Source organism: Cervus elaphus, chromosome 17 (assembly GCF_910594005.1).
Source record: "Cervus elaphus chromosome 17, mCerEla1.1, whole genome shotgun sequence".
NCBI lineage: Eukaryota > Metazoa > Chordata > Mammalia > Artiodactyla > Cervidae > Cervus > Cervus elaphus.
In genome coordinates, this window is record NC_057831.1 from 37123166 (window position 1) to 37144567 (window position 21402).

Here is a 21402-nt window from a genome sequence, read left to right on the forward strand (position 1 = left end):
ATGACCACTGGAAAAACCATAGCCTTGACCAGACGGACCTTTGTTGGCAAAGTAATGCCTCTGCTTTTTAATATGCTAGCTAGGTTGGTCATAACTTTCCTTCCAAGGAGTAAGCGTCTTTTAATGTCATGGCTGCAGTCACCATCTGCAGTGATTTTGGAGCCCCCCAAAATAAAGTCTGACACTGTTTCTACTGTCTCCCCATCTATTTCCCAAGAGGTGATCACTTATGGAAGTCCAATAAGTCGATCTACCAGAACTTGGTCAGGAGACCAGGAAGTGAGGAAAGTGAGTTATACTGTTTGGGGCAGTGTGAGGAAAGCAGGAGAGACTCCATCTTGAAGCCTGTCATCCATCTTAAAGACAGGATGTGAACTGGGCCTGAACCCTGCTCAAGAGTGAGGAAACACTTGCTAATGAAAACCAGGTCTCCTGGAGACTTCCCTCCCTACAGATGGCAAAGGGAGATTGTAGTTGCGGTCAGGCTGCTCCTGTTAGATTAATCATGGAGACATCCCCCCTTGATGTATAATCATTGTTCCCCCTCCTTTAACCTTAACTGTTTGTTCTCCTAGCACCTACTTGTAAAACTCAATCATATACAACAAAGAGATTGTTAACATGTAACCAGTCACGTGTGTGTGTAAAACTGGGCCTCTCAGAAACATCAGGTCCTTGTTGGGAACTGATTCCCCTTTACTTACTGGCATAATAAACTGTACTCCAGTCTTGAGTATCCCGAGGTGTGTTTTGCAACTCTGGATTCCACAACATTTCCAGAAGAAGATCAGTGTTCACCTAGACAGGTGAAGCAAAAATGTTCGGAGCCAAGAGAGATCTAACCAGTGAAGTCACTGAACCTTGTTCACAAGGGTAGATTCTTTCAAGAACCAGGTGACTTATGTCATAGGAAGCGAGCGACCAAAGGCAGGACTGGTTACATATTTCATGACAAATGAAAATGCTAGGCCCTTATTCAAGACAACAAGTGCAAAGCCCTAAAACGAGTATAGGGTTTGTAGTCTTGGTCGCTCAGTCGTTTCCGACTCTGTGCAACCCCATGGGCTGTAGCCTTCCAGGCTCCTCTCTCCAAGGCATTCTCCAAGCAAGAATACTGGAGTGGGTTGCCACGCCCTCCGCCAGGGACTCTTCCCCACCCAGGGGCTGAACCTAGGTCTCTCGCATTGTAGGCGATTCTTTACCATCTAAGTCACCAGCTGGGTCCTGTGCAGCCGTGCAGGTCGTGCCCCCGTATCTGGAGCGGAAATACTCTCAAAGCAAACGCGGCAAGTTAATGCAGAGCACGGGCAAAAGTAGGGCGCCCATTCACTGCACCCCTAAGGCCTTCCAGCACTGAACAAGCAGCACTGTGGTGCTTGGTCCCAGGTGGTGACTAGGGCTGCTGCCTCGGATTCCCCAAACAGGTACACCCGGAGCAGCTCGCATCCTGGCTTCACAGGCTGAGAAGAGAAGAGCGGTGTGGGGCGCTCTCCTCACTCAGAAAGGGGGCGGAGGCTGCGCCCAGACTCTGTAACCCCCGCCCGCGCCCCTCCACCCTCGCGCCCCGAGCGTTGTATCCCCCGCCCCGCGCCCCGGCTCCACTGGTCTGGCGGCTGCGCCTCGGGAGGGCCTGGCAGAGACCCGGACCCGCGCCAGAAAACGGTCCGAACAGCTAGCTGCCCTTCCCATCCTCCTTTCCCGCTTTCTTTCTTCTCGGGTTCCATCCATCCGAAGTCCTTTTCTCCTCTCCTCTCCCCGCCCCGCGGTGGCTGCGCCGGATTGACAAACGACGTCGCTAAATACCAAAGCTGAGAGAATTGCGCGCGGGGGCGCTCGCTGGTCCCGCCTCCTTGCCGGCCTCCTTTGCTCTGAGCGCCCCCGGTGGGCTTGGCGGGACTGGCCTCTACACCCCGACGTCCTCCAGCGACTGCCCGGGGCCCGACTGTTTGGAAAGAGGATGAGACTGTTGGCGGCGGAGAGGCGCTCTTCTGCCCGGGAAGAGAGCTGGAGAGGAGAGAGGGATGAGAGCTATCCCCCTGGCAGTGTCCCCGCAGCCAGGGAGATGGTGTAGTTCCTCGGTCCTGGAGGTATGTTCTGGACAGCACAGCACAGCAACTGCTGTGTATTAACTCTTTACCGATAATACTGAAGAGATGGAGGGACTTGGCTGAGGTTTAAAACCTCAGACAAATCCTCATCCCCAGGAACTGCCCTGTTCCTAGCTCTTGCTGAAACGGTGGGCCCGAGTGGCTATGTGTGTCCCAACTGACACATTTTTGCTGTTTGGATGGCAGGATCCTGAAGAGAGCCATTCCTTAGCTAGTCAGCGACCGAAGTCTATACTAAAGGAAGGATCAGCTCTCTAGCTGTATAATGGGAGGAGCTGGTTTTGAGAGATTGTGTCAGCTGGCATGGCCATTTCTAGATAGTACACACACTTTTGACTTTGGAGAGAGGAGATACTTCCCCAGAGAGCGACAGACGAATGGAGGGAACAGCTGCCTCCACCGTGTGTGTGTGTGTGTGTGTGTGTGTGTGTGTCCTCAGTTGCCTCTGACTCTTTATCACCCCGTGGATTGTCAGGCTTCTCTGTCCATGGAATTTTCCAGGCAAGAATACTGGATTGGGTTGCCATTTCCTTCTCCAGGGGATCCCTTCCAACCTAGGGATAGAACCCTCATCTCCTGCGGCTCCTGCATTGGCAGGTGGATTCCTTACCACTGCACCACCTGGAAAGCCTGCCTCCACCCTAGTAGAGTCTCAGTTCCAACCCATGGCTAGTTTGATAGGACTTCTGTACAGGCCTAAACTCCTGCAGATAACAAAATACAAAAAGTTACTGCCTGAGGGTGCAGCTAGAGATTAAAACACAGCCTTATTATTGCAAATTTTTCCACAACAGAAGTCAGGTAAGGTTAATAACTACTTATATATCAAAAATTATGTGGAAAAACTTTTCAGAAGGAACTGAAAATGCTGCAGTTGTTCATTGAAAGCCAGGAGGAATAGAATAATCAGAAAATGTGTCAGGCTCCCTCTGTCCATCCTCCACATGCTGATCACCACACACTCCTGTTTGCATCCTTTCAATCTCACCTCCCAGATAATTTAAAACACTTTAGCACTGCATTAAAAAAAAAAAAAAAAGCCCTTTCTTCCTGGTCTATTCCCTGCTACCACTCCCTTGTCATTTTTTCTAACTTTTCTTCTTAAACTTTATCCCAGCCTGTGCACATTTTTCTCTCTCCCTGTAACACAACCCCACTTCTTTCCCAGGTAAACGTCAAGCTCAGATGTCATTTCCCATGGGATGTTTTATTCTGCCATTGCTTCAGTCTAAATGTCCCTTCCATTTAGTCCTATGCCATCCAATACTTACTTCTGTTCTATTACCTATTACCCTATATCAGAACTCTTTGTTTCCCTCCCTTTCTTCACCATTAGGCTGAATTCTTTGAGGGTAGGGGCTAGGTCTCTTTCCTAAATAATCCTCACAGCACAGTAGGCGTTTGGTAAGGTGTGGAATGCATGAATGGCATACTTAAAATGGAGAAGTTATCTCATTCCTGAACCTTATCTTAGCGCTTGAGTATACACCCTTCCAAAATGATGAATCATGGAAAGAATAAAATGCACTGCGTTACTAAGAGAAATGAAGCCTTCAAATTTCTAAAATTACAACCAAAGTGGGCAGGTGGGCCCAGCACCATTGTATGAAGATCTTATTCAGTCAGTTCTAGCAAGCTAGGATGGCACAGCTGAGAAAGTATGACAGTGGTACTTGAAGTAAGAAATAATGACAATGTAAGAATGTCCAAGTCTATGAGTTTTTGTGGGTCCTGCCAAGAATGTCTTTACACTGTGATATTTCCCTGATGCTAAACTTAGGAACTAAAGAGCCCCTTGATGAGGGTGAAAGAGGAGAGTGAAAAAGCTGGCTTAAAATTCAACATTTAGAAAACTAAGATCAAAAGCTAGCAAACAAACAAAGATCATGGAATCCGGTTCCATCACTTCATGGCAGATCCGTGGGGAAAAAGTGGAAACAGTGACAGATTTTATTTTCTTGGGCTCCAAAATCACTGCGGACGATGACTCCAGTCACGAAATTAAAAGACACTTGCTCCTTGGAAGTAAAGCTATGGCAAATCTAGACAGCATATTCAAAAGCAGAGACATTACTTTGATGAGGGTAAGAGGAGAAGGGAGTGGCAGAGGATAAGATGGCCGGATGGCATCACTGACTCAATGGACATGAGTTTGAGCAAACTTCAGGAGATAATGAAGGACAGGGAAGCCTGGAGTGCTGCAGTTAATGGGTCACAGAATCAGACATGACTTAGTGACTGAACAACAACAAAACATAATGAGAAGCTTGTCTACTGCCAAAGTCTAAACCCAAGTTCATTGAAGAGAATCCCTGCCTCAAGGTTTCAATTTGGAAAGTCAGAGAATAGTGGAATCGGGTTTTCTAATAGTAAAATCTCTTATTTTCAAGGTCAGTTTATTAGGTGTTAATCCAGAAATTGTTCCAAGCTGTACCCCATGGGGCTTCCCCAGTTGCTCAGCAGGTAAAGAATCCTCCTGCAATGCAGGAGACACAAGAGAGGGGGGTTCGGTCCCTGGGTTGGGAAGATCCCCTGGAGGAGGGCATGGCAACCCACTCCAGTATTCTTGCCTGGAGAATCCCATGGACAGAGGATCCTGGCAGGCTACAGTCCATATGGTCACAAAAGAGTCAGACACGACTGAAGTGACTGAACATAAACCCCATAGGTCACTGTGCGGTTTTTGAGGACAGGGCCTAGGTGGTTTTACTCAGTCATGCACACACACAGCACCTGTCACAATTCTGCCACAGTGGGCACTCAGCTTGCTGAATGAAGGGAGAAATGAATAAATGTGCTCTACCAGAGGGGTGTAGGTGAAAGGGGAGGGCACTGTCATTTCTCCAAAGATGGAAAGCTTTAGAATCTGGGGGAAAAGTAAATATTTACTTTGAAAATAAACTTATCAAAGTAAAGGCAAAAAACTCTTTTAGATGTCACAAAGGTCTATGTTAAGTTGCTAAATCAGCTGTTACTGTTTCAGAGGATGATGGAAACTTATCTTCTGAAATGTTGGCTTGTCTGTGTAAGAGGGGTCAAAGCAAAATGGTCCAGTCTGGAGTTGCCTGAATCCTGGCCTCCTTACCTGGAAAACTGAGCAAGTTATTTGGCCCAGTTATTTAACAGACGAGTTTTGTCATTTGTAAAATGGGGATGATTATGCCACTTGGGTTGTTGAGAGACATTAAATAGTTAATACACAACCTACGAAGTAATTTGTATCCCATTTTCTGCCACTATTTCCTATTTCTCTAGGTGTCATTTTGCCTTTCACTGTGGCAGGAAACATCTCTGTTTTTTCTCCATCCACTTCTGTGCTTTTTTCCCTGTCACTACCTTTCTGCTTTTTTCTCTTTTTTTACTATCTCTCTCCCTAACCAAATTCTTCTTTTTTTTCCCTTTGGCCATATGAGGAATGTTAGTTCCCTTACCAAGGATGCATTCCTCTCCCTATGCAGTGGAAACACGGGGTCTTAACCACCAAATGGCCAGGAAAGTGCTCATTTCTTCTTAACATTCTCATAGTTTTTATCACTCACTTAAAAAATGACTGATGGCTATGAACTTCAGTAAACTCATAGAATAAGAAAGTTAATAATGACTATTAAAACACTATTTTCTTTTCCCCAAACTAATTTCTCATCTCTGCCGTGTTTATGCATACTTTTTTTATATTTGAAAATCAGTGAATATGTTCATGCTAATTTAGCTCTGATTTTCTTCACTTAATATAATTTTATACTGAAAGGGTCAGGATATGGCCTTCCCCAATATGGCCCTTTGGCATGAGGATTAGTTTGAGCTGAATGCAATTAAGAATCAGCAGATGCAGAAAGAAGCCTTCTCAGCATTTCCCTTATCTGATTAAAAAGCAGAAACTTCTGAGAAATGAGGCTGTCATAAATTCCCTCTTCAGGATGGGCTTATTCCTAGGAGAGAGATAAAAGTAAATATACTGTAAGTCTCTCTGGGAGTTTCATGGCCATGAAGACAGAAAAGACCACTTGCATTTTCACAAACAAATATTATTTCAAACTTTATCTCCAGTTTATTCTCCTAAAAATCCATTTGTCTTTTCTACAGAAACTTACTTGTTCTTTCCATAGAAGATTTTTCTGCATTTCCCTCCTTCTCCTACTAAGTTAGGTACATAAGCTTCTATCCTTAACCAGTTAGCTACTAGCTACTTCCCTATGAATAAGCCCTTTTTTTCTCCTTTGTCTTTTGTCAGCTTAATTCAGAGGTCCCCAGGGACTAAACCTAAGCGGGCAGAGCAAACATTTTTCCTCCCATATGCCATGATCAGTTTAGACCGTACACTTATTAATTTTTATGACTATGGTTCATATACCACAGTTTGTCACATTCCTCTCTCGTGGGGCTCATTGATTGATTCTGATTTTCTTACTCTTTAACTATATCCTTCCTTTATGACACTTCCCCTTGCCTTCTCTATTTCATAGATATATACAAACATACACATGTGTAATTATGTAAATATATAAAATTTGCTGCATTTGTTGTCTACATCTTTAGTTTTTGAGTCATCAGGCAGTGCTTCCCTCTTGAAAGTCTCTCTTTATAGAGGTGATCAAGGCACCAGTCATAAGCTATTGTACCTAGATTTCTTAAACTCTAAATATTTATTAATAACCATATAAACATGGGAGGCAATGAAGAGAGGTGGGGTTGGTTGGTACAGTAAAAATGATTGCTTTGATTTGAGTTTCCCTCTTCTCTCCTAGAACTTCTGTGCTGCCAGTTCAGTACATAAATAACATGTATGAAGAGTTTACAAGAAAAGTCTGTCAGGATTACTGCTTTTCTGCTGTGGTGTTTGGCTTTTAAAATTTAAAATTTTAAAAGCACCATGGAAGCAGATTTGGTGTTTCAAAGTTCTGCCACAAGAGTGATTTTAAATAATGTTCATAGCCTCTGTTTATGTTATCATATGGTTTATAATTATGATTATAAGTCTTGGTTAAATGATTACCATGTGAAGAGCACCGTACTATGGGACTACAAAAGCCTAAGACATGGCCTTTAACTCTGGAGGAGCTTAGAACTGGCAAAGTGAGAAACACAAACTATGAGTTCTGAGGTACTTGTACATAGTCATTGAGAGTCTTGATAATAAAAGTATGCAGCATAGGATTTTTGACTCTTTATAAACAATACTGTCTTGAGTTTGCTTCTAAACCTTAAAGAAAATTTGGAGCAACTTTTCCATACCCTGGAACAAAGGAATGGATCATCATAAATTTTCATGGATGCATTCTGGAGAATTCTGAAGACTCCATCATAAACCAACACAGGTTGGAAAATGAAACAAGTTTGGCATAATATCAAAGGTCCTTCCACCATTTTCAAGTAACTGACCTAAGCACTGCTGTCTGTTATAGCCTCTCAGAGCACTGAGGAGTGCTTAAAGTCAAGGGAAAAAAAGACTGGCAAAATATTTGCCTGGGGGCCATCTTCTCAACCTCTCTACCTCTATAATTTGGATTAGCTTCCTCCTTACTCCATGCCATGGATTCTGATTAAAAAAAAAGTTTTCTCTAGCTGAAGGACTTCATTGTTCTTTGAGTTAGAGGATGAAGCTGGCTGTTTGAAACCTTTCTCACTTTCCCTATTGAACACTATTCCAAAGTGTTCAATATCTACTCAAACAAAATTGGGAATTAAACTTTATGTTCATTTAAGGGATATACATATTTTTGAAAGATAAAGGAGGACTCCAAGAATTAGATAGGATTTTTGCTACAACTCTTCACTTGGACACAATGCTTCCTTTATAAGGAATAAGGGATCATCACTGGTTCTTTGCCTTTGTAAAGAAATAGCTGGGGATTTCACAGAAGTTCCTAGGAATGATTAGCTTATTCCCAGTTGCTTGGAAAATAGGTGATCTGGGACAAGATAATATGCATTGTTAGATAAAATGCCAAAGTCAATAGAAGGGATTCCATTCAAAAAGCTGCCTTCCCATATGTTTTACCTTATTTAATAACTTTAAATCAAAGATGTTCAAATCTTATTTCACAGAACCCAGTGAGTCCCTAAACATTTTGTTCTGACTTTTTGTTTGTGGATTGGTGGATATTTTTTATTTTAAAAATACACAAATATATTTTTGTGACAATTTGTGAATTGATTAATATATTTTATCAAGTTCCTACTGGTATACTAGGTACAATCCTAGGGACTAAGGCTCTATCAGTGAACAAAGCAGATAAAAATTCATACCCTCATAAAGCTTATATTTTAGTGGAATCAGAAATACAGATATAATAGGTAAGGAAATTACATAATATGTTAGAAGGTATTAAGTGCTATTAACAAAAATAAGATATGGCAGACCAAGAATGCTAGTAGGAGGAATTGCAATTTTTAGTTGGTCAGGGTAGGCCTCATGAGAGGTTACCATTTGAGGAAAAACTTGAAGGAAGTGAAAGAATGAGCTAAATAGATGAATAGGGGAAGGACTGCCCAGAGCAGCTAGGGCACTGTCCAGGAACTGGGTCAGTGTGTGTATATTTGAGCTATAACAGGGAGATATGTCTCGATATACTACAATTACTAAAGGGGAACGTGAGGTCAGAGTAGCGGTGGAAGATACATATTGTAAAGGTGTTTGGCTTTTACTCTTAAGAGAAATAGGAAAATAGATGAATACATGGTGGGAAGTATTTAAACAATAGAGATATGTATTTTCAAAAGAGTATCTCCACTTCCTAACCCTATACTTCCCAGACATTGCTGCCATTTGGGGTCATATCTTTCTAAAGGTTTTTCTCCGTGATTACATGCATGTGTGTGTGTGTGTGCTAAGTCACTTCAGTCATGTCTGACTCTTTGCGACCCATGGACTGTAGCCTGCCAGGCTCCTCTGTCCATGGGATTCTCTAGGTGAGAATACTGGAGTGGGTTGCCATTTCCTTTTCCAGGGAGTCTTCCCCACCCAGGGATCGAACCCGTGTCTTTTATGTCTCCTGCATTGGCAGGCGGGTTCTTTACAACTAGCGCCACCTGGGAAGTCCATTACGTGCATAGATGGGTACAAATAGAAATACACAATTTTGTTTTGTAAGGATATATGTGTGTGTCTCTGTCTCACGTGTGCATTTTAACATAAAAAAAAAATTGTCACTCCGTCATGTCTGACTCTTTGTAACCCCATGGACTATATAGTCCATGGAATTCTCCAGGCCAGAATACTGGAGTGGGTAGCCATTCCCTTCTCCAGGGGATCTTCCCATCCCAGGGACTGAACCCAGGTCTTCCGCATTGCAGGTGGATTCTTTACCAGCTGAGCCAGCAGGGAAGCCCAATGAACTCATATTCACTGTGGAGGTAGGAGACAGTGGACCTCTGTGCGGGACAGTTTCCCAGGTGGTGCAGTAGTAAAGAACCCGCCTGCAATGCAGGAGACGCAGGACACGTGGGTTCAATCCCTGGGTCAGGAAGATCCCCTGGAGAAGGAAATGGCAACCCATTCCAGTATTATTGCCTAGGAAAGCCCATGGAAAGAGGAGCCTGGCAGGCTATAGTCCATGAGGTGACAAAGAGTTAGCCACAACCCACAACCGAGTGAGCACACACACAGGGCCAGACATCAGGTGTTTCTCAAGCAGAGTAAGATTCAAGCTTTGTTCTCACCCAGACACTCCAAGGACAAAGCTAGTGGCAAAAGCAGAGCTCTGCTAAAGTAAAGAGATAGGTGCCCACTCCTGAGGTCAAGGAAGACTTCCCTGTCTACACATGCACAGGAAGGCTTCTTGGGGGTCTTAAAAGGGAGGGGTCCCCACCCCATAGTAAGTATGGACATGCATCCATAAGCCTCTGCAGTGGGATCTATCTTAGAAAAATATTGTGCTCCCCAAGGACCCTCTTGGAGAGGGTCCTAGGACCAATCAGATGTGAAGAAAGAAACAAGATGATTGGTCAAATATATACAAAGACCAGGAAGGACTGCCCTATATAAGGGATTTAAGTCACCTTCTTACTGTGCTCCTCCTCACTCAGGATGCCTGGACTCCTCTCCGGGTGTGTATCTCTGCCTAGTTTCTAATTTACTGCACTCCTCGTGAGAGAGGATGCCCATGCCCTTTCTCTCTGGATGTGTATCTCTGCCCTGCTTTTGACATAAATTAGCAAACAGTTTTTTCAGTGTGCTTTCCCATACATTGTGTTGTATCTCTAATAATAATCTTTGTACGTGTTTTTACAGCTTTCGCCTTCTTGAAACATTCTTGCTTTCAAATCAGGGAAAAGCAAAGGGCCATTTTGCTTTTAACCTCTAGCCCCTGGCAGTCTAGTAGCTAGGATTTCTAGTTTTCATCCAGGTTACCCAGGTTCAATTCTTGGGCATGGAATTAAGATCTGTCTTCAGAACCACTCACTGCTCTTTCTCCAAGATCAATATGACTTGTGTTAATTAGCAACTTGTTTTTTATAATTGACGTGTCTTGGAGACCTTTCTTTGTCACGATAGTACAGATATTTCTATTTCATTCTTTTTTAACTATTACATAATATTCCATTGTACACATATACTACATTTTGTTTAACCATACCTTTATTGGTAAGTGTGTGTGTGTGTGTGTTTGTGTGCGCGCGCGCATGCGCTCAGTCGCTTGGTCATGTCTGACTCTTTGTGACCCCATGGTCTGTAGCCCACCAGGCTCCTCTGTCCATGGCATTTTCCCATTAAGAATTCTGGAATATTTAAGTTCTAATTTCCCTCCTTCCTCCTTTCCTTTTCATGTTGAATTGCTACTGCCTTAATATTACATTTAATAACATAAAATTACGTGTTGCATGAAACATGGGAGGAAACTTAAAAATTAAATTTGTGTTACCTTCTCTCAGAAAAGCAGTGTTTCCTAAATTAGAATCATTTAGACTTACCTTAATGGAAACAAAGGCTTCATCTACTTCTTCAGCAAGGACTTATGTAATGTTTATTGTTCTGGAATAAATGACAGTTATGAGAGTTTGAGCCCAATTATTCTGAGCTTTGCCTCACTGGTGGCTCAGGTGGTAAAGAATCCACCTACAATGCGGGAGACCCAGGTTCAATCCCTGGGTCGGGAAGATCCCCTGGAGAAGGGAATGGCAACCCACTCCAGTATCCTTGCCTAGGATATTCCATGGACAGAGGAGCCTGGCAGGCTACAGTCCATGGGGTCACAAAGAGTCAGACACAACTGAGCGACTAACACTTTGACACTTCAACTTGCTATGAGTTCACTCAGTCACCTTAACTTAGTCGACCATGGGTCTTTATAAGTAGGGAGTGAGGATCCATTATCCACAATCTGCATCTTCTTTTCTGGGCACTCTTTTTACCAACTACTTATGTGCAGCCTGCACCAGTGTGATGTTCAGCCAACTCTGTTGTTAGCTCATGTTGTGTAAATTTCGACGACCCAACCTTGATGTCAGCACCTGAAGGACAGGACCATATCTTACATTCAATCTCATGATGTTGAACTGATCTCTAGAATCATGGTTATTTAGTCTTAACATATGTTTTCATTATCCTTAAAAGTATATTTACCAAGTAAGTTTTAATTGATTCAGAACAAATCTTGGGATAAAATTTCTTCCATCTCTATGGATGTGTTGGCATTTCTTTTAAGTTTATCATGTTGCACTGGTCTGTTTTTTACCCCCAGACTTTGCTTATATACAGACAATTCCACTTGTTAGCTTAATACACACATGCAGTTTACCTCTGCTTTGTCCATGCTTAGGAAAAGTGTGAAAGTTTTAAGTGCTCAGTTATGTCCGACTCTTTGCAAAACCATGGGCTGTAGCCCACCAGGCTCCTTGTCCAGGGAATTCTCCAGGGAATGGGTTGCCATTCCCTTCTCCAGGAGATCTTCCTGACCCAGGGATTGAACCCAGGTCTTTCACATTGCAGGCAGAGTCTTTACCATCTCTTTACCATCTGAACCACCAAGGAAGCCCATGCTTACATCACAGCAAAAGGGTCAACTGTGCAATGACTAGGAAATTACCACACAGAATCACAGTAATATCATATAAATAATTTTGCACGTTTATATTTATGATAAAGAATAGGATGAGAGTTAAATCCTCTCTGGTATGCAGTGGGTGTCAGTAAATGCTAGTTCCTCTCCTCTCCCTTCAACAGGAAATAATTAGCCTTATTTAAAGGGAGAACACAGATAAAAGTTCAAATATATCCATATATGACAGAAATTTTATTCCAAGGTTTGTTCTAAACCTTTTTCCTAGCTTGAATAAAGAGTAATCTCACACATATTTCACATGTGTGAAGATTTGTTTTGTATGACTAAAATGCAAATAATTTAAAAGAGCTATCCGTGTTATTCTTGGTGTTACGTATTTTCTATTGAGGGGAACTTAAAGTGCAACTACTACCATGAGGGAAGAGGGATCCCCTCATTAAAAAGTGATCCTCATATTAAAGAAAAACCCTGGAGGAGTTATTTCTTGATGATTAGAGTTTCTGTTTGGGTTGATAACAAAGTTTCAAAAATGGATAGTGGTGATAATTATACAACACTGACAATGTAATTAATGCCACTATATCAAATACTTAAAAATGGCTAAAATGGCACATTTTATGTTATATGTATTTAGCCACAGTAAAAATGATAAAAAAAGAAATAGAATTTCTTAACAACATCCAGATTTCTTAAACTTTAATTTCATTTCAATAAATATTTATTGACTGCCTGACCTGTGCTTAGGTATGCACCATAGAGAGGAAAATTAGGACTTGATTCCAAAGAGGACTTTTGGCAAGGCTGATTTAGTAATCAGCATTTCAAGTATCTCTTAATATTGTTATGTCAACTCTAAGGAATGCATTATTGTTACTGCCAGTTTATATTGAGAAGGCTTGGATTAAAAAAAAAAAAATTGTCACGGCTTGTAAAGAATGGAGCCAGAAGCTCTTAGTAGATGTCATATTTTGTCACTTGACATGCTTCATGTTTTCAGAATATGAAATGCCTGTTTAATGCAGCCTTAACTTCCTATTATACTTCTGGGTTAGGAAAGAGAACATTAGAAGGATGGCATGTTCCAAATAAAACTCCTCTCTTCAAATCCCTAGTGGGCTTTTGCAATGAAACCTAACACTGTCTGTGCTTGGTTCCGTTCACTTCCTTTCCAAATTAGTGTTATCTTCCTGCTTGCACTCTTGCTAGAAGACAGAGCTTGTAAAAGGAGACCCCATTATGTCAGACCTAGCAGAAGACAGGAAGTTTACACAGCGGAAAACTATTTGCTCAGATCACTTTAGTCCTCATTAAAATTGCCGTTAGTGTCGGAGATACTGTCGTCGGGATTCTATTGCACAAAAAGAAGGATATCTCTGACACGTGAACTTTTCCTTTTCCCATCTCCTTGCCAGGAACACCAAAAAAGGATCCCAGGCTGGTTAGAAGCATTAGGTTGTCAGTTTGAATCCCAGTGATGGAGAAGGAACTGTGGTTAATAACCAGCTAACAGTGGAGAAAAAGGAATTCAAGGAGATATGAGAACTGGACATTTTCCCAAGACTAGCTTATTTGGAAAGCCTCAGTCTTTCTGGTAGTTGCAGGGAGCTGATAAGGTTCCTATCTGATACTTTCTCTTGTGCCTTGAGAGCTGGCAGGAAGGGAAGCTCCTGGACTTTTAATAGATGTGGCTCTTGCTTGAAGTTTCTATGAGAAAGTCGACGAGAGTCAAAATCTTCTCTGTGTCCCCACTGCCTCTCTACCGAGGTTTGGGCTGTTTTCCTTTCAACATCACAGATCATAACTGAGGTGAGTTGTCTGTTTTTGTTTTTTTTCCAAATGTTCGTACTGAGTGGAGAAAACTTCATTCTTTTTCGGTATGTGCTTTAACGAGTGTGTCATTTTAAAATGGTACTTCTCAAACCTGAATGTGCATATGAACCTGGAGATCTTGTTTAAAAGCAGCAGAATTCAGTGGATCTAGGGTGGCTTGAGATTCTGCATTTCTGAGAAGTGCCCAGATGACCTCAGTGCTGCTGGTCCATGAAAGAGAGTAATAACAGCTTAAAACCTTCTAGGTTTATTGCTTTGTGGGGCAAGGGGTTGGGAGATGTTGGCAGAATAAAGGTGTTTGGCTGAGCACATGATTTGTGTAGAGCACCTGGAAGGAAAATCAGACACTGTCAGTACCCATATTGACTTGCTTTGATGGACTAGCTCAGAGTTTTGGGGGTTGTGTTAAATAGTTCCTAGATATGGTAAGCCATGTCACCCCAAGTGAGAGAGAATGTTGGTCTGCTCCTTAGATTGCATGGACCACTTTGAGCAGAGCCAGAAATATTTTTGCAGTTTGGGGAATAGTATTCATATCATGCCTTAACTGGGATAACTAGTGGTCATTTGAATATTTCAGCTTTGATTGAAAATTATGCATCTAGAAAAATAACTGATGTCTTCCTTCCCCCATTTGGAGGTTAAGATTATGAGGCGTATGAATCTATGATATGATTTAAAGTCAGTTTGAGTAAGGAATATAATTGATATGTTTTATCATCTTGTGAGAGTGTTCCTCTTTAAATTGAATAGCTCCCTGCCCTAAATGGTACATATTTATCTGAAAGTTGCTTTTAATCCAAAAGTGCCAAGCCAAGAGGGAATAAAATAAATAATAGGAAGTGTGTCTTGCTGAGGGTAGAAAACAGTAATGGGATAAAAACAGGGAAAGAAAGGAAGGTGATGGCCACGGAAGTCAAGTTTGCAAAATGAATAAAAGAAACCCCAGCCTGAAAATAGGATTCTTTTTTCCACATGCATGGGAGTTTTTCTAGAGTGGTAGCTTGTGTCTTCCTCAGGTAGAGAAATGTGCTTAAGATAGAATAGGCAAATTAAAAATTGTGTTGTTTTAAAGTACATGCTGAAACTATTTGTCATCGAGTCAAGGATAGTCAGTGGAATCAAAGGTCAGTGGCATGAACAGAGCTGGTGAGGCCCAGGATGAATCCATTTAAACCATCTCAGACAGAGGGGAATTGCTTCTGTTTGAAATAAGCTTCAAATAACTTTCCTTTCTATTATAGAGTATAACAGAGGTGTTACGTTAAAGTTTAACAACCTATATGGCACAAACACTCACCAGTCAGAACAGTAACTATGGTAAACAGCCCATGTAATGGCAAACCACTTGGTAGGCAGTAAGAAGTACATGGGGTTGAACATCAGCCTAAGCTAGGTTTTCATGAACTTTTATTGGGGGGAGAAATTGTAAAGCTACAAATGAATTCAGAGACATATAACCTATAACATATATTCAGAGTTCAGAGACATATATTCCTACCAGCATCTGTCAGCACTTTAGCCCCATTCTCTCCGGTGAGGCCACTTCTCTGTCTTTCCAAGCCCAGAGCAATCTTTCATTCTGGCTGTGTATCTCCTCCAACCTTCACTAAAGAAAGTAGGGTTCTCTTAAGTCATTGTAGGTGACTCAAAAGTCCTATCCATTCTCTGAGTAGAGGGAAAATGCCTATACTCTTTGATAAAGAGATACTGCAGAAAATGAAATGATCACCACACTATCTTTCCATACAAAGCATTGTCACATACTTTACCTTGCTTGATTTTTCACAACTATCATGGGGATATGTCATGTCAAGGGGATTTTTGTTTTTATCTGTCATGGAGGAAAGTGAAGCCCCTGTTAAGCAATTTGTGAGAAGGCACACAGCTGGTTAGTGGGTGTATTGAAATTAAACTCGCTTGTTTGCTCTAAGTTCAGGTTTATCATGTACATTGCTTCATCTTCCCAAGCATCCTCTCAAGACCTATGACACCCCTTGTTGTCCTCTACTAGAGTTCATTTGCTTTCCTTGTCAAAATTTGAAACCTGTCGGGAGCCGCCGGGATGCACCCAATCCGTGACAAGGTCACGGGACGAGAGAGGAGCCTGCAAGGCAGCTCTTCCCCTCGGGGTCGCCCCGGGAACCCAGTTTGTCCCCTTTCTCTTTCTGTCTTACTGTTACTGTGCTTTCTACTAAATCTTGGAAATGTAATATGTAGTAATCAGGCCTCCCCGGAATAGCCCAAGCTGAGGGCATGGCTATGGGCAGAAATAAGGAAAAGGCCACAGGCATAGTTTGGCGGCTTGCTTAGAAGATTATAATGTTCTAGTTTAGAAAAGAGTGGAGGCATTTAGATTCAGAAGTAGATGTACTGCTTCAATTTACTTGCTCTTTGGTCAAGAGGGTTTTCATTGTTGCTATTTCAGTGCTGCTATTTGTCCACTGTTTCCATTCCCTTAATAAACATAGAATATTACTGGTATTTTTGTAGAGTTAGGAAATGTGTTGCATAGGATTTCAATAGAAGATTTATATTAACCAGCCTCACTGCCATTATTTCACTATTAAAATATTAGGCCATTGAGGCAAGAAGACTATGTACGGGACATTCAAGGAAAAAACCCTGTAATCGAGATTGTTCCAGATGAAGTCATTGGAAAAGACATGAAGGGAAATGTTGACGGAAGTATGAAACCAACATCTGATGTAACATGGGGTGATGGTAAGGGGGAGGCAAGAAAAACAATTCTATATAATCTGAGCTGTTAAAAAATAAACAGAGTTCTTGCATTGCAATCAGAGTCTGTGTACTTCTTTTCGCCAATGCCACTCATCCCTTGGGTGTTCCTGGACCCGCTGGGGCTGGACCCCGGCAGAAACCTTTAAGCATTAAAAAGAATCCTGTTTCTACTTGTTTTGTCAAAATTTTTAGTGTGTTTGTCACGACCTTTGTATCCATTAAAACCTTTAGTCCCCAGGGTAAACATTTTAGAGGAGAGCCTCTAAACTTTATTTTGACTGAAAATTACCTGGGGTGTTTGCTAAAACTCAGATTTCTGGGTCCTAACTTGAGAGATCTGATTCAGTAGGTCAAGGACCCGGCCTAAGAATTCACATGCCTAATAGCTGCCAGATGATTTTAATGCTACCATCCAGAGACCATGCTTTTAGACTACAGGCATAGCCTCAGCTGTATCTTAAAATAACTTATTTATGGTTTAGATTCCACATATATGATATCATATGGTATTTGTCTTTCTCTTTCTGACTTATTTCACTTAGTATAATAATTTCTAGGTTCATCTGTGTAGCTGCAAATGACATTATTTCATTCTTTTTTATGGTTGAGTAGTAGTCCATGGTATATATGTACCACATCTTCTTTATGTCTTCATCTGGACATTTAGGTTGTTCCCATGTCTTGGCTATTGTGAATAGTGCTGCTAGGGGTGCATGTTTCTTTTTGGATTATAGTTTTGTCTGGATATATGCCTAAGAGTGTCCGACTCTCTGTGACCCCATGAACTGTAGCCCGCCACGATCCTCTGTCCGTGGGATTTCCCAGACAAGAATACTGGAGTGGGTTACCATTTCCTTCTCCAGCAGATCTTCCTGACCCAGGGATCAAACCCTCACCTCTTACGTCTCTTGCATTGGCAGGCAGGTTCTTTCCCACTAGCACCACATGGGAAGCCCCAATGGTGGGGGCTGTCAAAGAAAATCAGATGATCAAGAGGATATATTAGTAAATGTCAGGAAGCCTCCTTCTCCAGGTATCCCATCAATGGGTCCATATACAAAGTAGCCATGGCAGCATAGGAGAAAGTGTGAGCAAATAATATTTTCACTTCCCTAAGTGGCTGCTGCTGCTGTTCAGTTGCTAAGTTGTGTCTGACTCTTGGTGACCCCATGGACTGTAGCCCATCAGGCTCCTCTGTCCATGGGATTTTCCAGGCAAGAATACTGGAGTGGGTAGCCATTCCCTTCTCCAGGGATCTTCCCAACCTAGGGATCAAACCCGGTTCTTCCACATTGCAGGCAGATTCTTTACTGGCTGAGCCAGCAGGGAAACCCACAGCATGGGGTATATGCCTTAAAGCAGCAGCCAGTAGAGTAGAGAGCCAGAATGTGTGGCTGTGGGGACCACTGAGAGGAATAATTCCTCCATCCACACTGGCTGCCGAGGTGCTTCTCTCACATGCTAGACATACTCCTGCCTCCATTTCCTTTGCCCAAATGCTTTCCTCTGCTCTACTGAAAATTGCAAAACCTTCTTTTGCCTTCTAGAATACCGCTTCGTTTACCATGTGCCTCTCTCCAGGACTTCTCACCTCTAACATACTATGCTATATAGATCGAGTTACTGTTTATTATCTGTCTTCTTCCAAGACCAGGGTTCTGTTTCGTTCACTGTTCTATCCTCAGTATCTAAGAGTGTGCCTGAAACATGTCGTTGTTGGTGTCTAATCGCTAAGTCGTATCCGACTCTTTCGTGACTCCATGGACTATAGCCTGCCAGGCTTCTCTGTCCATGGGATTTTGCAGCAAGAGTACTGGAGTGGATTGCCAATTCCTTTTCCAGGGGATCTTTCTGACTAGGGATCAAACCCATGTCTCCTGCATTGGCAGGCAAATTCTTACCACTGAGCCAACTGGGAAGCCTGTGCCTGAAACATAGTAGGTGTTCAATACATATTTCTAGACCAACTACATGAATACCATTAACGTTCTTGGAGAAGAGTAAACAAATGTCTCTAGTGTCTCTAGAGAAGTTCAAGGTAGGCAGAGATCAGCATACTGGAAAAATCACCCATGTGTATACTGATTCACTGAGAGGTAAGACAGAAGTAGTGTTGGAGACAGCAATAGTGTCTCAGTTCAGTTCAGTTCAGTCACTCAGCCGTGTCCGACTCTTTGCGACCCCATGAACCTCAGCACGCCAGGCCTCTCTGTCTATCACCAACTCCCAGAGTTCACCCAAACCCATGTCCATCGAGTCGGTGATGGCATCCAACCATCTCATCCTCTGTCGTCCCCTTCTCCTCCTGCCCTCAATCTTTCCCAGCATCAGGGTCTTTGCAAATGAGTCAGCTCTTTGCATCAGGTGGCCAAAGTATTGGAGTTTCAGCTTCAGCATCAGTCCTTCCAATGAACACCCAGGACTGATCTCCTTTAGGATGGACTGGTTGGATCTCCTTGCAATCCAAGGGACTCTCAAGAGTCTTCTCCAACACCACAGTTCAAAAGCATCAATTCTTTGGTGCTCAGCTTTCTTTATAGTCCAACTCTCACATCCATACATGATCACTGGCAAAACCATAGCCTTGACTAGATGGACCTTTGTTGGGAAAGTAATGTCTCTGCTTTTTAATATGCTGTCTAGGTTGGTCTTAACTTTGCTTCCAAAGCGTAAGCGTCTTTTAATTTCAAGGCTGCAATCACCATCTGCAGTGATTTTGGAGCCCAGAAACATAAAGTCAGCCACTGTTTCCACTGTTTCCCCATCTATTTCCCATGAAGTGATGGGACCGGATGCCATGATCTTAGTGTCTTAGTGTCTCAGTTACTGATAAATGGGAAAAGAGTCCAAAGATAGCAGCAGCCATGGAAAGTAGCCAGTGATAAAGTCTGGTGACGTGAAACTCAAAGCTGAGATTTGGGAGAAATGCATAGATGATCCACTCTGGGATGTTGACATTTTGCAATGGTTTCTTCTCTCAAAATAAGCAAGATCAGAATATGAAATTCTCCATCATAACATCATGGAAAGCACTTTTACTTCTGTAATGACTTTTTATGCTTTAATCACAAGAGGGCACCAGAGTCTAGCAAAAGATCACTTTTTTCTTCATCTAAAGCTGCGTGCATGCTCTGTTGCTCATTCGTGTCAGACGCTTTGTAACCCCATGGACTGTAGCATGCCAGGCTCCTGACCATGGGGATTCTCCAGGCAAGAATACTGGAGTGGGCTGCCATTTCCTACTCCAGGGGATCTTCCTGATCCAGGGATAGAACCTGCATCTCCTGTGTCTCCTGCATCGGCAAGCAGATTCTTCACCACTGAGTCACCTGGGAATACCCTGTCTAAAGCTTTTTGTTGTTCTGCTGCTAAGTCCGACTCTTTGTGACCCCATGGACTGCAGTAGGGCAGGCTCCTCCAACCTTCCCTATCTTCTGGAGTTTGCTCGAATTCATGTCCATTGAGTTGGTGATGCTGATATCTCAACCTCTGTCGCCACCTTCTGCTTTTGTCTTCAGTCTTTACCAGTATCAGGGTCTTTTTTAATGAAGTCGGCTCTTCACATTAAGTGACCTTTAATGGAACTTTAGTTTCAGCATCAGTCCTTCCAATGAATATTCATTGAAGAAGGGGTGCAATTAATAATTTAGTTCAGTTCAGTTCAGTTCAGTCCAGTCGCTCAGTCGTGTCCGACTCTTTGCGACCCCATGAATCACAGCACACCAGGCCTCCCTGTCCATCACCAACTCCTGGAATTTACTCAAACTCATGCCCATCGAGTCGGTGATGCCATCCAGCCATCTCATTCTCTGTCATCCCCTTCTCCTCCTGCCCCCAATCCCTCCCAGCATCAGGGTCTTTTCCAATGAGTCAACTCTTTGCATGAGGTGGCCAAAGTACTGGAGTTTCAGCTTCAGCATCAGTCCTTCCAATGAACACCCAGGACTGATCTCCTTTAGGATGGACTGTTTGGATCTCCTTTGCAGTCTGCCATATTTGTAAACAGGGACTTTTCCTATGCAAACTGGGACATAAGCCCTGTACAATATGAGCATGACCAATTTAATTATGAGCTAGCTCTACACTAAAGGCTCTCACTCTCAAAATCACTACAAATGCTTATGATACACGAACAGATTAGAAAGAATAGTGACCAAACTTGCTTTTATCTTGAAGCGAAGATCAAAAAAGGCTTTCTGCTGTACCCTACTTCCCTAATTATCTTTAGTGCCTATCCTATTTTTCTCCTTAGTGTGATCTTAGTTTGATTATACCCTCAAGTAAGAGAATTGTTTTATCCAAAATCATCTCAGTCATTTGAAAGTGGTCTAAAGTGTTCTCTAAATTCTCACAGTTCTTTTCTGCATATCTCTTATCTTCTATACTATATATTAATTATTTATATACTTGTTTTATTTATTCTTTTGAACATGACTCACATGCTGAGGATGTGAAAAAATAGGTTTTGAAAATGGCTCTTTTTTCCTTCTAGTTTTATTGAGATATAATTGATATAACTTAGCACTGTATAAGTTTGAAGTATATAGCATAATGACTTGGTTTACCTACATCATGAAGTGATTATCACAATAAGTTTAGTCAGTATCCATCATCTCACTTAAGTAGAAAATTAAAAGAGTCCTGTTACTAGCATAAATTCAAAGTATGGTTGAAAGGAGATTGTGGTGAATAACAAAAGATGCTCCTATGAGTCTTATCAC

At 42.2% G+C, this 21402-nt stretch overlaps 1 protein-coding gene across 2 annotated transcripts in view; it reads left to right on the plus strand.

The window, feature by feature from the left end:
• The first annotated feature begins 1794 nt into the window (after nt 1-1794).
• Nucleotides 1795-21402, plus strand: part of ABCG2 (ATP binding cassette subfamily G member 2 (Junior blood group)) — a 130770-nt gene continuing 111162 nt past the window's right edge. The window contains exon 1 of one of the 2 annotated variants that reach the window (XM_043871255.1): nt 1795-2087. The gene's annotated coding sequence lies outside the window, so the exon portion shown is untranslated. Of the gene's footprint in view, nt 2088-13332; nt 13916-21402 lie in introns of those variants that run through there. The other variant, XM_043871251.1, reaches the window with a different exon arrangement.